Genomic DNA, 19,185 nt, shown 5'->3' on the forward strand with positions numbered 1-19,185 from the left:
GCCACAGAATACAAGAAGACAACCACCTGCAGGATGACAGTGGATCACCAAGCCTGCTGCAGTTATCAAGTCTGAATACTGTGCAGTGAATATTAGTGCTAGCATACCTACCATACAGAGAGTGCTGACCAAAGCAACGCAGCCTTTTCTCTGCCTGAAAAAGAAAGAAAGACTTGAATGACAGAAAGGAAAATGTGACATGACATGCACAGTGACAGTTGGATGGATTTCTCTCCATTCTCATTCTCTGCTGGACCCTCATTATCCCGGCCTGCCTCTGTGGCCCTCTGCTGGCCTAGTGACCCTGAAAATGGTTGGGATATACTTTGAATTAAGGAACTGTTGATAGCTTAACCTCCAGCCGTGCTTACAACATCAGGATGCTCGCTTGTGCCTGTGCCACTCTGATGTTCGTGGCAGCAATAGCGACAGCGACGCTCAATACTTGCATACGTGCACACAGTATGGACAGTGTCAACATTTTCTTTATTATATATATTTTTTACTAAAAGAGTTTAAGAGTACACTCTCAGGGTTTAATTAACACTGAAGTTTTTGCTGTGTATTTACATCTGTGCTTTGATTTTCTTGAGGAAAGGATTAAAAGCTCTTGGAGAACAAGTCCACCCTGTCTCAGTCCCAGTGGCACAGTGTGTTCAGCAGTTGGCAGAAGATGCTAAGGGTTGTTTATTCAAGCCCAACAACTTATACATTTATATCTTTGAGAGACATTTTCCAGAGGAAAGCTTAAAACCCCCTTTAAAACCCACATAGAGGTTGTCCTGAGCTCAATGGCTCAGTGACTCTAGTACTTATCTGAAGATATGCTGGTGTGTGTTCAAGCCCCACAACTTAAATGTATTTTTTTTGTGAGCCATTTTGCAGGGAAAAGCTTGAGAACCACTTGGAGAACACATAGAGCTCAATGTGTTGCTGATGGAGCTCAGATTGTGATTTGAGGTCACTGTTTTCGCTCAAAAGTTTATTTACTTCGCACCTGGATAAACTCCAGTGTCTCCTCATCCATGAATTCGACCACACTATCCAAAGAAACTGTGTTTTGTGGCTAGGTTTCATCCATGTGTGACATAGCATAGAAGTGTAAGTAATCTTTGGGGTGAACTACTCCTTTAAGATAACTGTAAAACATTATAATAATAAAAAATGGTAGTATGTTATGTTTATGTAAGTGGTTAAGAGCTTAAGACTTGAACAAACAACCTGAACATTTTAAACCAAGTTGCTGAACACTTTGAGCCACACAGTCTGGATGCATGTGTTCTCTACATGTTGGCATTGAAAGCATACTTTGACTGGTAACAGTATGGGATTTGAACACATGACCTTTGTGGCCACTTCTACCAACCAGCCGGCCTGCATGTTTCTCCGCTCTGTATTCAAATATTCAATGACGTTTCCACCTTCAGGATGAATACTTGAAAGTAGCTTAGATGCATATTCTGTGATTCACGTACAGTCATGGCTGGTCGAGTATCGCAGTCACTGCCACGAATGCCAGTCAAGTAGCACCTACACAAGCAGGCATCACAACATGAATGCTGGTCCTTTGAATGTCTCACAGTGTAATGATTGTCCCTGTGGTCTAAACAGACATTTGACATTTGTACAGTGTAAATGATTATTTTGCTTAAGTCTGTGTGCTGCTGGTGATCGTGTTTGTCTGTGCTAATGGCCGACTCTGGAAGGATTGAGCAGTGGTTTTCAAGGAAACAGGATGTCATTGGCCACATACTATACTGTACACTTCACATTTCCAGATTTTCAGGAACCATTGCTGTTATGAAAGAGATATATAACACAATGGTGGTTCTTTCTAGAACACGTTGAGCCTGGCCATTTCCTCATTGTGATCTATATCTCCTCTGAAAAACATGACAGTGAGATAAACCATAATGGTGAGGTTTTGCATAGAGGCATCTGATACTGAGTTCCTAGTAGACACACAGTACACACCTCGGTGTCACAATGTCAGGGAACTGAATTCCTTAAAGATTTTTTCCTGCCCAGAATGTAAAATAGACACATCTTTTCAGCTTTGGGACAATCAGGCTGGTTCCATTGTGCCGTCACTTGCACAAAAGTGATTAAATCCAAAACAAATAGTAATTTGAACTAGGTGTGGTATGTAGTAGGGTTGACAGAAACAAATTTAGGAAAGGAGGGGAAAAAAAAAAAGTGTGTAAATGTAGGCTACAGTAGTACACACAGGTTATCCCTGTATGTACTGTATAGGCTATGAAAAAAAAAGACTCTGCTCCTTGTGTAAAAACCTGCACTCAGATACATATATATCTTTTTGGCTTTGATGAATTTGTCACGACATAGGAGAATCTCCTGATATATTGCAGGGTTATACTGTAGCAGAGTTCAGGGTTTATACATTATGAAAAATGGACCTCACTGGAAAAGCTGTGTTTGCCATGAAGGCCACTACATTATGTAGGTGTAGGGGTGAGTTCTAGAATGTAGAGGAATGCAGGACCTGCAGGGAGGGGGTGGTAAAAGAGTAGAATCCTCAGTGTTGATTTAACTAGCGATTCTTCTACACAATGTGCTAATGCTTAATTTATGCTCTGTCATACGACAGTGTTTAATGAATCTGGCTTTAGCGGTTTCGTCTTGTCATGAATCTTTGGTCTGAACTAGGCTTAAACAATACTAATTGTTTTTCACTCTGTCTGGGTTAAATGCACGCTGAGGATTTAGCTATGTATGGTGCCGCTTGTGAACCAGTCTCTAGTTTCATTACTGTGTGTTCTCCACTGTGCTGATGGTACCATGTTGCCTTAAGTCTCTCTCCTATGTTTCCATGCACTTCTTCATCTCACTCACTCTGTCTGTCTGTCTGTCTCTCTCTACAAAGTAAAACCCTGAGTGTTCATTTAACTCTGAGAGTGTACAAATGTTAGTAAAAAAGAAAAGAAAAAAAGTGTCAACGCAGAGAGAGTTGATCTCACCAAATTATAAATGAATCCTCGAGATTAAGAACCACACAAATAAATTTTAGATTTCTCAGTTAAGTGACATTATCAAATCTCACCACCATCTGTAAGTGAGATGATTCACTTACATTCATCTTTAAAGACCTAAGAATATTCAGTTTCTGCACATTATTGTTTTAAAGGTATTTTCTCTTAGTGATTTAGTACAAATAGAGAGATGGGATTCACAATGAGGTCTGTCTCTATGGTATGTGCACTAACTGGTTGAGCAACCAGGATGCACCATTATGATCCGTCGTACACCAGTGCCGAAATAGCAATCTACAAGCTCACAATGCTACAGGTATGCGAAGCGTTGTGAGCGTATAGGTCTGCTATTTTCACATTATTATTTTGCTAATTAAGCATAACATGTAAATTATGGTTTTGACATTCTTGGTTTCATCAGCCTGTCATGTAATGTCCTGCTACTCTGGTTTATTAGAGACATTTCCTTTTTTTAAGGAGCCATTTTGGGGCATTTTTCATGTATGTATTGTAAACAAAGACTTTATTGTCATGACCATATGAGACTGAACGCTCATATCACTTGAATGCTGTGAAATGTTGTCATAGTGTAGCAAATGTACAGAATGAGATTATACACAGATGATATATAACTTAACAAAAAAAATATTTTACAGTGAACTGCCACTTGTAAAACACTAGCTCAAGTGATTGCAGTGGGCTGTATTGATTCTTTGTGTGAGTTTAATAGAAAGATCTATTAAGATACTTAAAAAGCTTCGTATTCATCTTTTAATGTAAAATCCATATTACACTGAAGATGGGTCAGTCAGCAATTGAAAAATAATCAATTAACTTGCTATTTTAATAGTTAAGCTAATTTATACTCCGTCACACTGTGTTGCTTGACTAAACATAACTGACATTGAAGTAAGAAAAATGACACGCCACATTTTTCTGTTTAAAATCTATTCCTTTCATTGAGTGACATGGTCGGGCAACAAAGACTGAATTAGTACTCATCCTCCTGACTGCAAGCAAGAGCAGTTAAATGAGGCATTTGAAGAAAAACAATTGATTTATTCTGCACAGAAGGATTTTATATACTTTGTTGCGCACGTCGTGCACCGAAAATCTTCAAGCTCCCAACGATAGAATGGTTCCAAAGACCGCTGAGGGAAAAATAGATGGTTATTAGATTAGAATGATTATGTTGCACAATATGCTTGGGAAAAAAAAGTTTTCCTAAATAAAAAATGTTTTAATTATCAAACAAACTACAGGCTGCAGTGAAAATCTCAGAGAATCAGTTACAGAGGAGAGTGGTCCAAAAATACAGCTAAGATGGTAGTCGGTTAGATGAACCCTATACTGTTTACAGTCACAGACTAGAAATGCAGACTGAAAAGTAGTTTTTCATTTCAAAAATTCCCTCGAAGTCATGGTTGCTCAGTCTTTTAAAAGGATACTTTAAAATAATACTATTTTGTGAGAGTCAAATCTTAAAAAATAAAAATAAAAATGGATATCTGATTTTGGAATGAAACCCTTTATTTAATATTTACTGTAAATATACCCAAATGAGCTTTCTTTGAACTACAGTGTGTACACAACCACTCTACATGTGCCAACTATTGTATCTGCAGCTATTAATAAAGGAATCTTTTACATCAAGATTGCTGTTTCCTGTCTAACCCTAAACCACTTGTTGTCCAGATCTGACCTTCTGTTGTCTGTTGGCTTTCTAGAAAGAAAGAAAAAGTCATTTAAAACAAACATATTTTGTGGGTAATAATTAGTAGGCCTGCATATTTTATAGGTTATTTCAATCTGTGAACCGTCCCACCCCCGTCCACGTGCGGTGATCTGTGAAAACACTGACTACATTAAAGTGGTCCTTGGTGGAAAGAAGGCAGGGGGCCCCTGTCTACTGCCGTCATAGATGACTGATGTCACAGGCTGGCCACATGAAGTCTGACATCCACATTGGAGCCATGTCCAAGATCCATTTTAGAGCCTTGGAAAGGTCACATTTTTTTTAATAGAGTTTACCATTCTTGATAGTTTCACCTTGAAACATGAGCGCAGGCTTTCGCGCAGTGTTCTCTGTTTCTGAAAGCAGAGGTTACTCCTTGTTCAAGTCCCACACCTTTAGTTAAAAGCTGGAGCATTTTTTAAGGCAAACATCTCAAAGAAAACCTCAAAAACACCTGGAGACTTCTTTTGACTGTGATGATGTTGAGGTGCTGTGTTGAGTCAGTGGTCTAATGCTCTGTTGCTCAACACAGAGGTTCCTTGTTTGAGTCCCAGGTCTTCTGTCGCTAAATGCTGGAGCATGTTAACATTTTGAAGGCTAACTTACAACAACATTTCAAAGGTATTAGGGGACACAACTGTTTGGTATCAAGATGTGTTGGTGCAGTGGTCTCGTGTGTAGTCTTAGCACAGTTTCAAGGGTTAGGGTTTGAAGTCCCAGGCTGACTACAGTTACATTTTGAGGCATATACAACATAAACTTCAGCATACAAAAGAACACTTAAAATCACTAGGCCCTATAGGGACACATTTTGAATGTGTATTTGTTGTAGTGTAGTCTAAAGCTCTCTCTGTGAACACAGAGGTTGCATGTTTGAGTCCCTGACCTTCCATACTTTGTTTTTGAGGCAAGTAAGTATACGAAAGAACAATTCAAAAACAGGGGACACCTGTAGCGATGGAAGGTGTTATAGTGCAGTGGTCTATGAAAACAGATGATCCTCATTTGAATCCAAAATATTCTTTAAAATACCACATAGCTCTCTGGAATTTTTCAAATAACAAACCAGTCTTGGCATCCAGTAGATCTTTGCTGCTTGATCAATCAGGGCAAAAAAAATCAATTTCAGGTTCTCATCATACTACTAATTAGAGCAGTGTATTGACAGCTTTTTTCCACCAGAGGGAGCTGCTGCACTGAAAACAACAATGTGGACACTGGTTTGACATCCATGTACTGTAACCACAATTTTCTGGGTTTGAAGCAGGTTTGAAGATGACCAATGGCTCTTTTTGACTACAGGAATTATGTGAACCATGCCGTGCCATCTAACGTTTTTCACAGGTTCTGGATTTGGCTCGGTTTCGCACATATACATACACATACACATTGCGATGTGAGCTTGTAGATCAGCAATTTTAGTTTTCTTTTTGTTAAGTACCTCCCTGGTTCTGGTTATAATGGAAACATAAACAAAATAAACCATCACAGAACTTAACGGGTTCTGTACAGTTTAAGGTTATGGAAGGTTCTGGGTTACCCTTTGTAGTCAGAAAGAGCCATATAGTGAGTGAGCAGCGTTGCATGTCCACCTCTCACCCTCACTTTCCTGTCTCTCCTCACAGTATGGTCTACATAAAGCCAGCAGCGCTTCACACAGAAACTTTAATTAAAAAGTGGAAACAGCATCAGCCATAATGAGGCAGTGAAGACAAGTATGAGGTCAGTCAGGAGTTACATTGAGTCACTCCTGGTGACTTAATACATGGTATATATGTTACAGGGTGAATGGAGAACCAGGTAGATTGAAGAAGGCGCGTTCGTTTTTACCACCCACCCAGCAATTCTGTAGAAGCAACACTAGAGGGAGCCACAAGCCAGGCTTGTGCACAAACATATGGCTGCGACCACACACACACAGTCACACACACACACACACACACACACACACACACACACACACACACAGCGCACACACACGCGCTCATGCTTTTTTTGGTTTATTGAAAGCAGGACTGTTAAGATACTTTTATTGTGTTCTGGCTTTTGTTTTACTTTCTCCCTGACACACACACACACACACACACACACACACACACACACACACACACACACACACACACACACACACACACAGTGATCCATGAAAAGAACTATTCTGTCCCTATCGGTTTACAACTCAAACGGCGCTGAGTCGACAAGTGGAGCATCGGCCGGTCAGCGCGGGCACGCGAGGGCGCGCTTCCTCGGCCTCAAGCTCCACTTGTCGGCGCGCCTCCGTCGTGGACAAGCGTGTGCGTGTGCACGCGTGTTCAGCGTTCCCCTAGCGTAGCTTCCTGGTTGCTATGTGGGGGGGAACAACAAAAGACACTAAGACAGGTCCGCGTCGGCACATCAAAGCCCCGCCTCTCCGCGTTCTCCTTCTCCTCCTCGGAGGAGGAGGACGGTTTATTTCGCGAGGAGGAGCTCCTCCTCGCCTCACGTAATAAACCCCCGCCTCGCAGTGCCGCGTCCTCCTTCTCCTCCTCCTCCTCCTCGCGAGCCTCGCTAATAAACCCTATCTCGAAAAGCCCCGCCTCGCCCCGAAGCCCCGTGCCTAAAAACGAGCGCTCTGTCTTCAATCTACCTGGTTCTCCATTCACCCTGTGACATATATGCCATGACACAACAGAGTGTGTGTGTGTGTGTGTGTGTGTGTGTGTGTGTGTGTGTGTGTGTGTGTGTGTGTGTGTGTGTGTGTGCGCGCGCGCGCGCGTTTATGAGTGCATACAGGGGTGTAAAGTTACATTTACTCAAATACTGTACTACCTAACATTTTAAAGCACTTTTAATTTACTTAAGTATATCCATTACTTGATACTTCTACTCGACTACATCTCAGAGGTAAATGCTGTACTTTTCATGGAAGTATCAAATAGGGTCCACTCCAGTCCAATAGAGCGTCGCAGTTCCCGCCCACTTCCTGTTTTTTTTGGTGCCGGAAGAAAAAACTCAATGCATTTTTCCATTGACATTTCCAAAAATATTTATATCTATTAATTTAAGCCTCGAATCAAGCCATCATGACATGACATGAATCATGACCATAAACGTTTGATTCTGTGATTTTTTTTTTGTTGAAAACGGCAAAACAAAGGGTATTTATTAAATATAGTATATCATATAATTAAATATAAAATTAAAAAAAATCACAGAAAAAAACGTTTTATGGTCATGATTCATGTCATGTCGTGATGGCTTGATTCGAGGCTTAAATTAATAGATATAAATATTTTTGGAAATGTCAATGGAAAAATGCATTGAGTTTTTTCTTCCGGCACCAAAAAAAACAGGAAGTGGGCGGGAACTGCGACGCTCTATAACATGATGATTCTGAAAATTGGCATTCTGCATAATGTGTACTTTTGCTACTTTAAGTATATTTTGATGCTAATAGTTTTGTCCTTTCACTTAAGTATGATTTTTACTCTGTGGTATTGCTTCTTTTGCATAAGTCCAAAATCAGAGTATTTGTATATGGATTTACCTAGATGCTAGGTTCATTGTTAGCCTGGTATCCTAGAGTTTCAATGTACAGATTGCTATTTCAATAGTATAGTTTGACTGATGATCTTGGTTTACCTGGGATCCTAGTTTATTGAGGCACTACAATGTCTCTCTGCATTCTACAGTATGTAGCCTATTACACAGTATGTGATTACCGTTACAGAAGCTGTCACTTTGATCATCAACTTCATGTTCAAATGTGTTTACCAGTAGTCTACAGGTAAACACATGATCTACAGGCTGTAGATCATATGTCACACTAAACAAAAATGGTGCTAAATAGTGCTAAAAGTGGTTATTTGAATCGTGATTATGTTCTACTAGATTCAGGTTCTGGCCGCTACGCTACCCTCACAATACGTGGCACCGCCGATCCAACCAATATGTCTGAGTCTGTGCTCAGGAATGTGTCAAAAACAAACAAAAAATCCATGAATTCAAGGCTTCATGGAGTGTGTAATTGATAGAAAATAAATCATGTTTGGGTGAACTATTCTTTTAAGTGTCTTGTTCAGGGACACTTTGACACATTGCTGAGGCCTGGGATTGAACTTGGGATTTATGGCTTGCCAGGCAGGCTCTCTAACCATTCAGCTATGGCCACATCATCAGCAGAGATTCTAACGCAGATTTTTCTATACTGGAAATTACATCTACTCTGTTAAAAAAATCCTGGGGAAAAATCTCCTGTTATCGGACGGTCTGAGGTTGGCAGGTATGGATTACCTTGCTTATTAAGTCGCTCTGGATAAGAGCATCTACAAAATTGTAATTGTGAGTACTTCTTCCACCACTGAGTGCATGTGTGACAGCACTTACAGTTGGATGTGTACTGTCCATGTGTTTGTGTGCGCTGCCTAGTGCCTACTACAGAGGAGAGACATCCTCTATATTCTAATTACCTCACTAGTTCAACTTTGATCCTACATGCAGCTTATTACACTTGACATGAATAAAACCAGTTTATACGTTTTTGGCTCCAGAGGAGACATAAAGAGGTGACCTTCCATGTGCGTGTGTGCGTGCGTGCGTGTGTGTGTGTGTGTGTGTGTGTGTGTGTATGCTAATTTTGGCCGATGCTGCAGGGAAAGAAAGTCTCTGGTGTGTGACAGAGTAACTGATCATTAGTCACTCTGCTCCACATACTGTAGAGAGAAACAGGGGAGGAAGGAGAGAGAGGTGCACCTGTGTAGAGTGGGGAAGAGTTTTTGATGAAAATCTGTTATTTTCATAAATCATTATTATAAATTAGCCTGTAGTCTGGTAGTCCATTCCCAGCAATGACAGTTTAGCCACTCTTAGAGCAAAATTAGATGCTTGTGGTTCCCTGTATTCCCTGTGACACGGATCAGGATGAACTTACCAGAGAACAGAACAGCAAGACATGGGAAGGGTGGTTGTGAGGATGGAAAAGGCAAGATCAGTGATGTATTTGTAATTTGTAAAATGTAATTGTGGAATCTAGGTTATGGTGGTCTTTTTTGTTTGACTCTAAGCATTGTAGTTTAGTTTTGCACTATGTTGGTCTATGGGTCAGAGAGATTGGAGAAGTAGTTTACCTATACATCACTATTTTGGATGGGTAGATCGTCAGTCATGTCAGTATCATGTCAGTGTCATGTCACTCAGTATCATTGTTAGTCATGGTCAGTATCATGGTCATGGTCAGTATCATGGTCAGTATCATGGTCAGTATCTTGTCAGTATCATGGTCAGTATCATGGTCAGTGTCGTGTCAGTATCATGGTCAGTATCTTGTCAGTATTCTCAGTATCATGGTCAGTATGGCCAGTATGGTCAGTATCATGGTCAGTGTCATGTCAGTATCATGGTCAGTATCATGGTCAGTATCATGGTCAGTATGGTCAGTATCATGGTCAGTATCATGGTCAGTATCATGTCAGTATCATGGTCAGTATCATGTCAGTATCATGGTCAGTATCATGTCAGTATCATCGTCAGTGTCATGTCAGTATCATGGTCAGTATCATGTCAGTGTCATGGTCAGTATCATGTCAGTATCATGGTCAGGGTCATGTCAGTATCATGTCAGTATCATGGTCAGTGTCGTGTCAGTATCATGGTCAATATAATGTCAGTATCATGATCAAGATTGTCACTATCGTGGTCAATATCTTGTCAATGTCATCACAGTATACTGGTTAGTCATGGTCAGTATCATGGTCAGTATGTATCATAAAACACTTTTCCTTACTATATTTTTTATACGGTTTCAAAGGGACCTATTAGAAACCAGCTGCATTACCAAATATGTTGAACCAAGGACTGAAAATGCTCCACAAAAGAGGAGACAAATTTGACCCCAATTACTGTGGTATCTGTGTCAACAGCAACCTTGGTCAAAATCCTTTGCATGATCATCAACCACAGACATTTCCTCACTGAAAATAAAGCCCTGAGCAGATTACAAATTGGCTTCTTACCAAACCATTGTATAACAGACCATATCTTCACCCTCAGCACCTTAATTAAATAATAAAAAACAAATGTAATTTATTCCCCTGTTTAGTTGACTTCCAAAAAGCCTTTTATTCAATTTGGCGTGAGAGTCTGCTGTACAAACAGTTTTTAAGATTGGTGAAAAACACAGACTCTTTTCCCCAAAGGGGGGTTAGACGGGGATGAACCCGGGGTCCAAACCTCCTCAAATTCAACATATACGTAAACTAGAAAAGTGTGCTCCTCGGAGTATGGATTGAATTCTTTATTAGACAGAAATGTAAACAGCACGAGGTACAGTCAAACATTTGGGGTAAAAGGATAACACAAAAAAGTCCTGGGGACTTGTTTCCATTGTGGTGCTATGTATTCAATTCATCAACATAGCATAAAAATAACAACAAAATACAGGTCTCCGCCTCCGCCTCAAACGTATACATCTTGAGCACATGATCCCAGAGATAGTGTGTCCCAGTTTGTGTGAGTTTTAGCCAAAATCTGTAGGAGTAGTAGCAAAATGTGTGTTTTCAAGAAAACGCAAAATGGCAGAAAATGTATTCTGGCACAAGTGGCCGGGGCCTATATGTAGAGTGAGAATCCAAGGAATCCAGGGAAAAAAGATTGTTATTGTACGAGCTACGTTTCAAGAGTTATTGGACAAAACGTTAGGGCACTTTTTTCGCCGGTGCCTTACCCAGAGACAATTAATTGGCAAAAACGTTAGAACAGTCTGCAGCACCTGGCATCCCCCTAGCAGACACAGAAGTCAAATATCTTCTGTTTGGAGATGATCTGATGCTGCTGTCTTCAACAGCATCTTGATCTTCTGTACAAATTCTCCCAGACCTGGGCCTTAACAGTGAATGTAACCAAGACACATTTATGATATTTAAAAAACGATCCAGCCTCCAGCACCAAAATTACCAAACTTCCTTCTAAGTAAGATTGCCCGAGAACACACAAAAAAACGATACCTAAAATACCTCCGCCCAAAAATCAGCACCACAGGTACAGTAACTTCAACCAGCACAGTCTCACGATCAAGAGAGGCCGCCACAGGAAGACCTGGCTCCCAAGAGAAGCCAGACTGTGCACCCACTGCACACAATATGTGGTGGAAACTGAGCTGCACTTTCTAACTACCTGCCAACTGCAGCGAGACATCAGAGACACATACTTCCCACAGATTTTGATACACCCCCTAGAGAGTTTGAAAACATGACTAATAACGAAAAACACCCATATCTGCTTGGTGAAGTGCAGCTATGTGCAAACACAGCAGCAATATGCCAGCTGTTGTGACAGGAAAAGGATGTTCAATGGAATACAGTACAACAAGCGTGAATATTATTAATCATATGTGTATTTTTGCATTTTTGCATTATCTGCACCGACGCACCGTGCTGTTCTTGGTACATAGAACTACTGTTAATACAAACAGAGCAGATGCCTTTAAATACATTTGAAGTAGACGTTTTATATCATGGTAATCGTACTTATATGTATGCGAGTATTTTAACAGCAAAAGCTAAATTATTTGTTTGTATTCTTGCTTTTAAGTTTTAACAATATATTTGATTGTAAAGTTGCAATGTACTACAGCTCTGTTTACACATTTCTTTATTATATTATTCTAAATGCATTTCTTAGTTTCGATTGAACATTGCTTTGGTAATGTAAAGTATGATTCTCGTGTGTGTGTGTGTGTGTGTGTGTGTGTGTGTGTGTGTGTGTGTGTGTGTGTGTGTGTGTGTGTGTGTGTGTGTGTGTGTGTGTGTGTGTGTGTGTGTGTGTGTGTGTGTGTGTGTGTGAGAGAGAGAGCACCCGGAGCTCTTCAAGGACTAAATTATGTTGTGTTAATATAGCTAATTTCATTTTCGAATTTCAATGAAAAACCAACTGGGTGATGCTGCAATGTGATGTGATGCTAACTCAAAAGTTTTCCCCCAAGCGATACTGTGTTAGTGAGGTGCTAGTGAGCCTAACTCAGAAGTTTTCCCCCAAGCGATACTATGTTAGTGAGCTGCTAGTGAGCCTTTTACCCCAGAGCACACAGTTAAGTCATGCTCCATAGTGAAACAATGGCACAAGGCTCTACAAGCTAGCTTTATAATGACTATTAACATGATTACAAATGTGTTGGCATGTGTGCAGTGACCTTTTCTGTACCAGCACCGCCACACACAATGATTGATCACTCCAGCATAGTATGCTCTGTACTTATATGTGTTTGTGTAATAATGTTAATTAATAGTAAGTAAGATTCAAGGATCAAGACAGTATGAGCGAAAAGTCAAAAGTAATAAATACAAAATCCACAGCACAAGATGTAGTGGAAACTGAGCTGCACTTTCTAACTACCAGCCAAGTGAGCCAACTGTAGCAAGACATCAGAGACACATACTTCTCATAGATTTTGATACACCCCAAGGAAGTCTGAAAACAATAATAATAATAACTAGAAAATGTGCTCCTCGGAGCACAGGTCTCCGCCAGTACTGTTCCTGATTAATCCTGTCTTACCTATTTATATTACATATTGTCACGTGTCACTTGACCAATGTTAGCTTGGCTGATGGAAGCTCACTTCAAAAAATCTAAATATTATAAATAATTTTTTGAAGTGACACACCTATTTATAGGTTTCTATGTCATCATGCGTCTCGCTAGCCAATCAGAGCATTGGTGACAACAATATTGTCACGTGTCACGCAAAGCTTGACCAATGTTAGCTTGGCTGAGACGGGGGACACACACGGAAGGACAAGAACGAAAACATACTCTCCACCTCTGGCGGAGACAATGAAAAACACCCATATCTGCTCGGTGAAGTACAGCTTGTCTGATTGTGTCTGATTATATGCAGTGTGCATCAATATGATGTCATCAATATGATGTAATCAACATGATGTCATAGATCCACATGGAAGTGTAATGACCAATACTGTTCACGTAACACTCTATAATGGGATTCTTTAGCCGTACTAAGAGCCTTTGGTAGAAAGAGTGAAATTCACAGCATGTCATGGATCAATCCGCATCTTTAATAGGAACTTCTCACAACAGTCAGTCAATCCTCCGGCCTGCCAGTCAGAAGAAGAGCCCCAAACACATGTTACAGCACACTTATATACCGTGAGAGTGAACAGAGGAGTATATAAATGTGACTTTGTATGGTCATTTAATTTTGTACTATATTCTAGGTTGACAGGTGACAGTTAAGAAAAGGTGGCGTGTGATCAGCTGTTCACTGACTCAGCAAGGGGTTGTGACAGTACTGTGACCCAAAGGAAATCTCAAATAGACTAAAAGAAGAAAGTATAACTTCAAAATACAAGGGGTGCATTTTCTGCCACCACAACTCCTGCCAATAAAACATATCTAATGAACTGAGAGTGAAAGACAGAGCAAATTAAATAATCACACACAATGGCAGGTAGAGGGGACAAGTAAAAGATAGGTGTAGAAAAAAGAGGAAAAACATAACAGAGAAAGAAAAGAACCTTGTTTTCTGTCCATCCAACAGATGGCAGTCTTGAGCTAAACAAGATGTCTATCAGTCTATGATCTTAACAAGATAAGATAATAAAAACTTTTATTGATCCCTGAAGGGAAATTCAGGTGTCATAGCAGCAACAGCGGCAGTAAGAATAAAACATGGGTAGAGATAACAGGTAAGAGTCAAGAACCAAACCAAGATAAATAAGAATAAATAAAACTGAGCTGCCGGCATTAGATCCTGCACTGGATCCTGAATGAGCATATGAAATACATACTTGATCAATAAATACAAATGTAAAATGAATTGATATAATCATGTCTATCGCTATATCGCCAGTGAACATATGAACAGTTATCCAACAGGCATCTGGCAAAGTTTGGCAAAGTATATCCTAGTCTATGTGCAAGTGTGTGTAACAGTGGAAGATTCTGTGGCTGAACATGCAACAACATCTTCGTTATAGCTCATCATAGAGGGGATGGGAGGGGCTCTTCAGGACAGCATCAAGCTTCCTCCTCATCCTCCGCTCCATAACCACCTCCAGATCGTCCAGTTAATTTCAAAATACGGAGCTAGCCTTCCTCACCAGCTTGTTCAGTTTGTGGCATATCCTGTGTTGATGTTGCACAGGACTGTTGAAGGACCTGAGCCTCCTCAGGAAGAACAGCCTGCTCTGTCCCTTCCTATAGAGGGCCTCAGAGATGTGGATGTCAGTCCAGTTTATTGTTCATGTGTACTCCCAGGAACCTGTAGGTGTCTACCATCTCCCCATGGATGGTGATGCGGGTTGGGGGCCTCTTCTTTCTTCGCCGGTCATCATCAGCGGTCACTCTGGGTCGAGTGTGACTGTCCTTCTTCTTGGTCTTGGGCAAAAAGGCTGATCCTGGAGCCGGTGAGCTGCATACGTATTTTGGTGCAGTGTGAACACGGGTGAGTCGTGGTGGTAGTGGGTTTGGGTTTTGGTACATGTAGTGGCTCTCTCCTTTCTGAATCATTATTAAAGAGTCATTATTATACAGTGCTGCACCTTCATGGGCAAATCTTCTTCAGGTCTCCTTGTTGGTTGCTGTGTCTTCCCAGGTGTTAAGGTCCATGTGGCACTTTTTGATGTTTGCTTTAATGTTGTCCTTTTTCTTTTGACATCCCAGAGCATAGCAAGCTAGGAATATATATTTATATAGAACTTGTTTTGGAAGATAGTGCAGTAAGTGCACCGCTAGCTCCTTGGTCTTCGCGAAGGTGAGCTGGAGGTGATTGTTATCACATCACCCAACAAAGCTCTCAACCAGGGCTCTGCACCCCTTGTCATCCCGTGATGCAGCTGACAATGAATGGGAGAGTCACCAGAGAACGTCTCTAGATGGCATGTACTCAAGTTGAAGCATAAATTGGACATGTTCTAAAAGTTGGACAGGAAAGGTGACAGCACAGTTCCTTGGGGAGCACCACTCTTGCTCACCAGCACATCTGACAGGCTGCCCTACAGACTGTGGTCTGCTGAGGTGGTCCATAATCCAGGCTCCATCACTGAGAACGTCATCACACGTTTCGGCTCTATGCCATCATCAGCTAATCCATTCGTTAGCTGATGAAGGCATAGAGCCAAAACGTGTCCTTATTGCCTCTTTTAAAATCAAAAACAAAAAGTACCCAAGGGACACAACGTGAATGCTGGCATCAATCTTTTTTTGTTGGATTTCTGGAGCCGTGCACCCCGGCAAGTTTACCTTCAGTTTGTTTGACTGTAGTTATGTAGTTATGTGCTCGCATTCCTTCTAGTTAGATGACAATGGCATCTTCCACACCAATGTTTGCCCACTAACTCCCTCCATATCTCATTCATAGCAAAATGCCGCACAAAAAAGGTAAATTACTTTTGACGTTCCCACGGGGATAGCAATAAAAGTGTGTGTGAGTGTGTGTGTGTGTGTGTGTGTGTGTGTGTGTGTGTGTGTGTGTGTGTGTGTGTGTGCCTGAGTATACCTACCTACTGCATTTCAATTAGCTATCCATTATTCATGTGGACAACATAATGAATGAAACATCAGAGTCTTTGTATTTCAGGCATGTGTACTTGTCACACACGCACGCACGCACGCACACACACACACACACACACACACACACACACACACACACACACACACACACACACACACACACACACACACACACACACACACACACACACACACACACACACACACACACACACACACATTTGCATATATATCTACAGTATGTACCTGTGGGGAAATCAAAAGGAATGTTTAATGGAAAATACAATTTTCTATAATTGTCTTTGCCATTTTTACCCCTGGTCCCAAGATTCCCAACACTAATCCCAACCAAAAACCTAACCCATAACCCTAAACCTAAACCTAACCCCAACCGCAGCCCCAACCCCTAAACTTATCCCTAAGTGCCTAATCCTAAATCTGAACCAAACCTGAATCCTTTGCTAATTGTAACCGTCGCTCTAAAAATCTTTCTTCGCCATGAATATTACCCTTTCACACAAAGAGACCTGAAAAATGTCCTTACAGAGGACAGAGTCCTCCATGTGTGATCTCATTCTGAACTAATATTTGTGAAGCTGGATTGTGCTGAATTCAAATTTACTAAAAGACACAGGAGATCAAATGACACCTGGGGAAGAAAGTAGTTATGATGACAAAATACCTGTGGCAGAGAGAGGGAGACAGAATGTGAGAAGGAAGGAAACTGCAGGAGAGACAGAGAGATGGAAGGATGCGATAGAGAGAGATGGAAATATAGGAAAGAGATAGATGGAAAGATGGGATGAGAGAGAGAGAGAGAGAGAGGGAGAGAGAGAGAGAGAGAGAGGGGGGGAGGGAGGGAGGAGGGAGGGAGGGAGCGAGATATGGACAAGTAAGGCCATGAGAGTTTGTGAAGTGTCTTCTCTGGCCCTTCCCCTTCAGGCTTAGAGCCCAGGGCAGCTGGCTGTTCTGGCGGCCATGACAGCTGTAGTGATGAGGAAAACAGACCTGGAATGACACGGGTGAGAATGATGAGAGACGGAAAGAAAGACAGAAAGTAAGTTAAGTAGCTAAATCTAATAGAGAGAGGGAGGAAAGAATGGGATAAGATGAAGGGAAAGCCTGCCTTCCTCTACCTCCCTCTATGCGTCTTTGACATAGAACAGTTGGGGGACAAACACATGGTTCTAAATGTCTCAGAGCAGACCACAGTCTGAATAACAAGCCTTTCAAAGTGTTTGTGCTCGCTGTGCATTTGAACGCCCCCTCACTCAGATACCTATCTCCTGGGAAACCAGTATGTGTGTGTGTGTGTGTGTGTGTGTGTGTGTGTGTGTGTGTGTGTGTGTGTGTGTGTGTGTTGTGAGCGAAAACACCCTTTATATTATAGACCCACAGCTGCCTGGGAGACTGCTGAGAGAAAGAGAGGGCTGGGAGAATTCAACATTAATGAACTGAGCTTGAACACACACACACACACACACACACACACACACACACACACACACACACACACACACACACACACACACACCTATATCCCTCCATCACACACCCGTCTCAGTTCCCTCTGCACACTGTGCTCAAGCTGCAATGATGTCTCAGCCAATGAGATGCATCTGTTCCCTTGATGCCGGCCAATGACAGCAGCAGATATTGACACACCCACAGGAGGGTGTGTGTGATGCTGCTGAGGCAGGCTGAGTCAATGTGTCAGCGCTGCTTGTGCAAGTCTGTCTTCCAGTTTACAGAATAAATACATGTCAGTAGATAATATCCGTGTGTGCCTGAGTGTGACTTTGTGTAGGTTACCTGTATATACAGTGTGTGTGTGTGTGTGTGTGTGTGTGTGTGTGTGTGTGTGTGTGTGTGTGTGTGTGTGTGTGTGTGTGTGTGTGTGTCTACCTGTGTGTACATGTATTTTTCATGCTTATGCGTGTTTATGTGATGTGGTGTGTGTGTGTCTCTCTCCCCGGCAGGGGAAGTTCCCAGTGGGTTTCTGATGTTATGCTGATGTTGTTGCTTTGGGGAACCAGAGAGGCAGCACAACCCCTGACTGCTGCTCTCATCTTGAAACAGGAACACACACACACCAACTTCACGTCAGCAAAGATTTAATTACACTCGGACACACAGGAATTCAAAGGCACACAGAACACACACCAACGCAAAGGCAAGCAGGCAGCCATACAGAGGATGGACACACACACACACACACACACACACACACACACAGGGACACAGAGGTCGACAGTCTTGCAGAACACATGCACGCGCGCACACACACACACACACACACACACACACACACACACATGCACACACACTTCGTCCTGCGCCAGCTCTTTGAGGGCAGAGCCATGAACGGTCAGCAGTGGAAAATGTGTCTCCTGTGGTCAGCTGTGTAGCTGAGCAGAGGAAGCTGAACTTTCCTCCATTTTATCACAAGCAGCAGCTTCATTACTGGCCTGCCAAAATGGAGTCCTGATGGAGCCCACTTGTGATTAAAGGGACAGGTCGCCCTGACAACAAAAATGTATCCAGTAGAAACTGAGCACAGACAAACTTTTAAGTGAAGTACTTTTTGGAAAATATGGCAGCTGACATCGGTGAGGTGAAAACCAAGCAAGCAGTTGGTTGGTTGATACGATCTCAGCACTGGCTGAACTAGATAACAGGTAAAAATGATACTTTTGCACTTATGAAAGTAGTAAGGTGTTAGGACAAAAATAAATGAGAAAAAGAAGCAGACGAAACCAGAGTAGTTGAACCATGTTAAAACAAGATGGAAATTGAAAGAGGAAGAATTGGGTAAATTCCTGCTGTCTGTATTAATATTCATGACTGAAGTAAATAGTTGACGCTCAGTATAGGAAAAGAAAACCCCAGAGAGAACACAGAGGTATCAAAATCAAAAAAGGAGAACCAGGCAGAAATGCACAAGACCAAAAA

This window comes from Gymnoscopelus braueri (genome assembly GCF_963280865.1).
Source record: "Gymnoscopelus braueri genome assembly, chromosome: 13".
NCBI classification, from domain to species: domain Eukaryota; kingdom Metazoa; phylum Chordata; class Actinopteri; order Myctophiformes; family Myctophidae; genus Gymnoscopelus; species Gymnoscopelus braueri.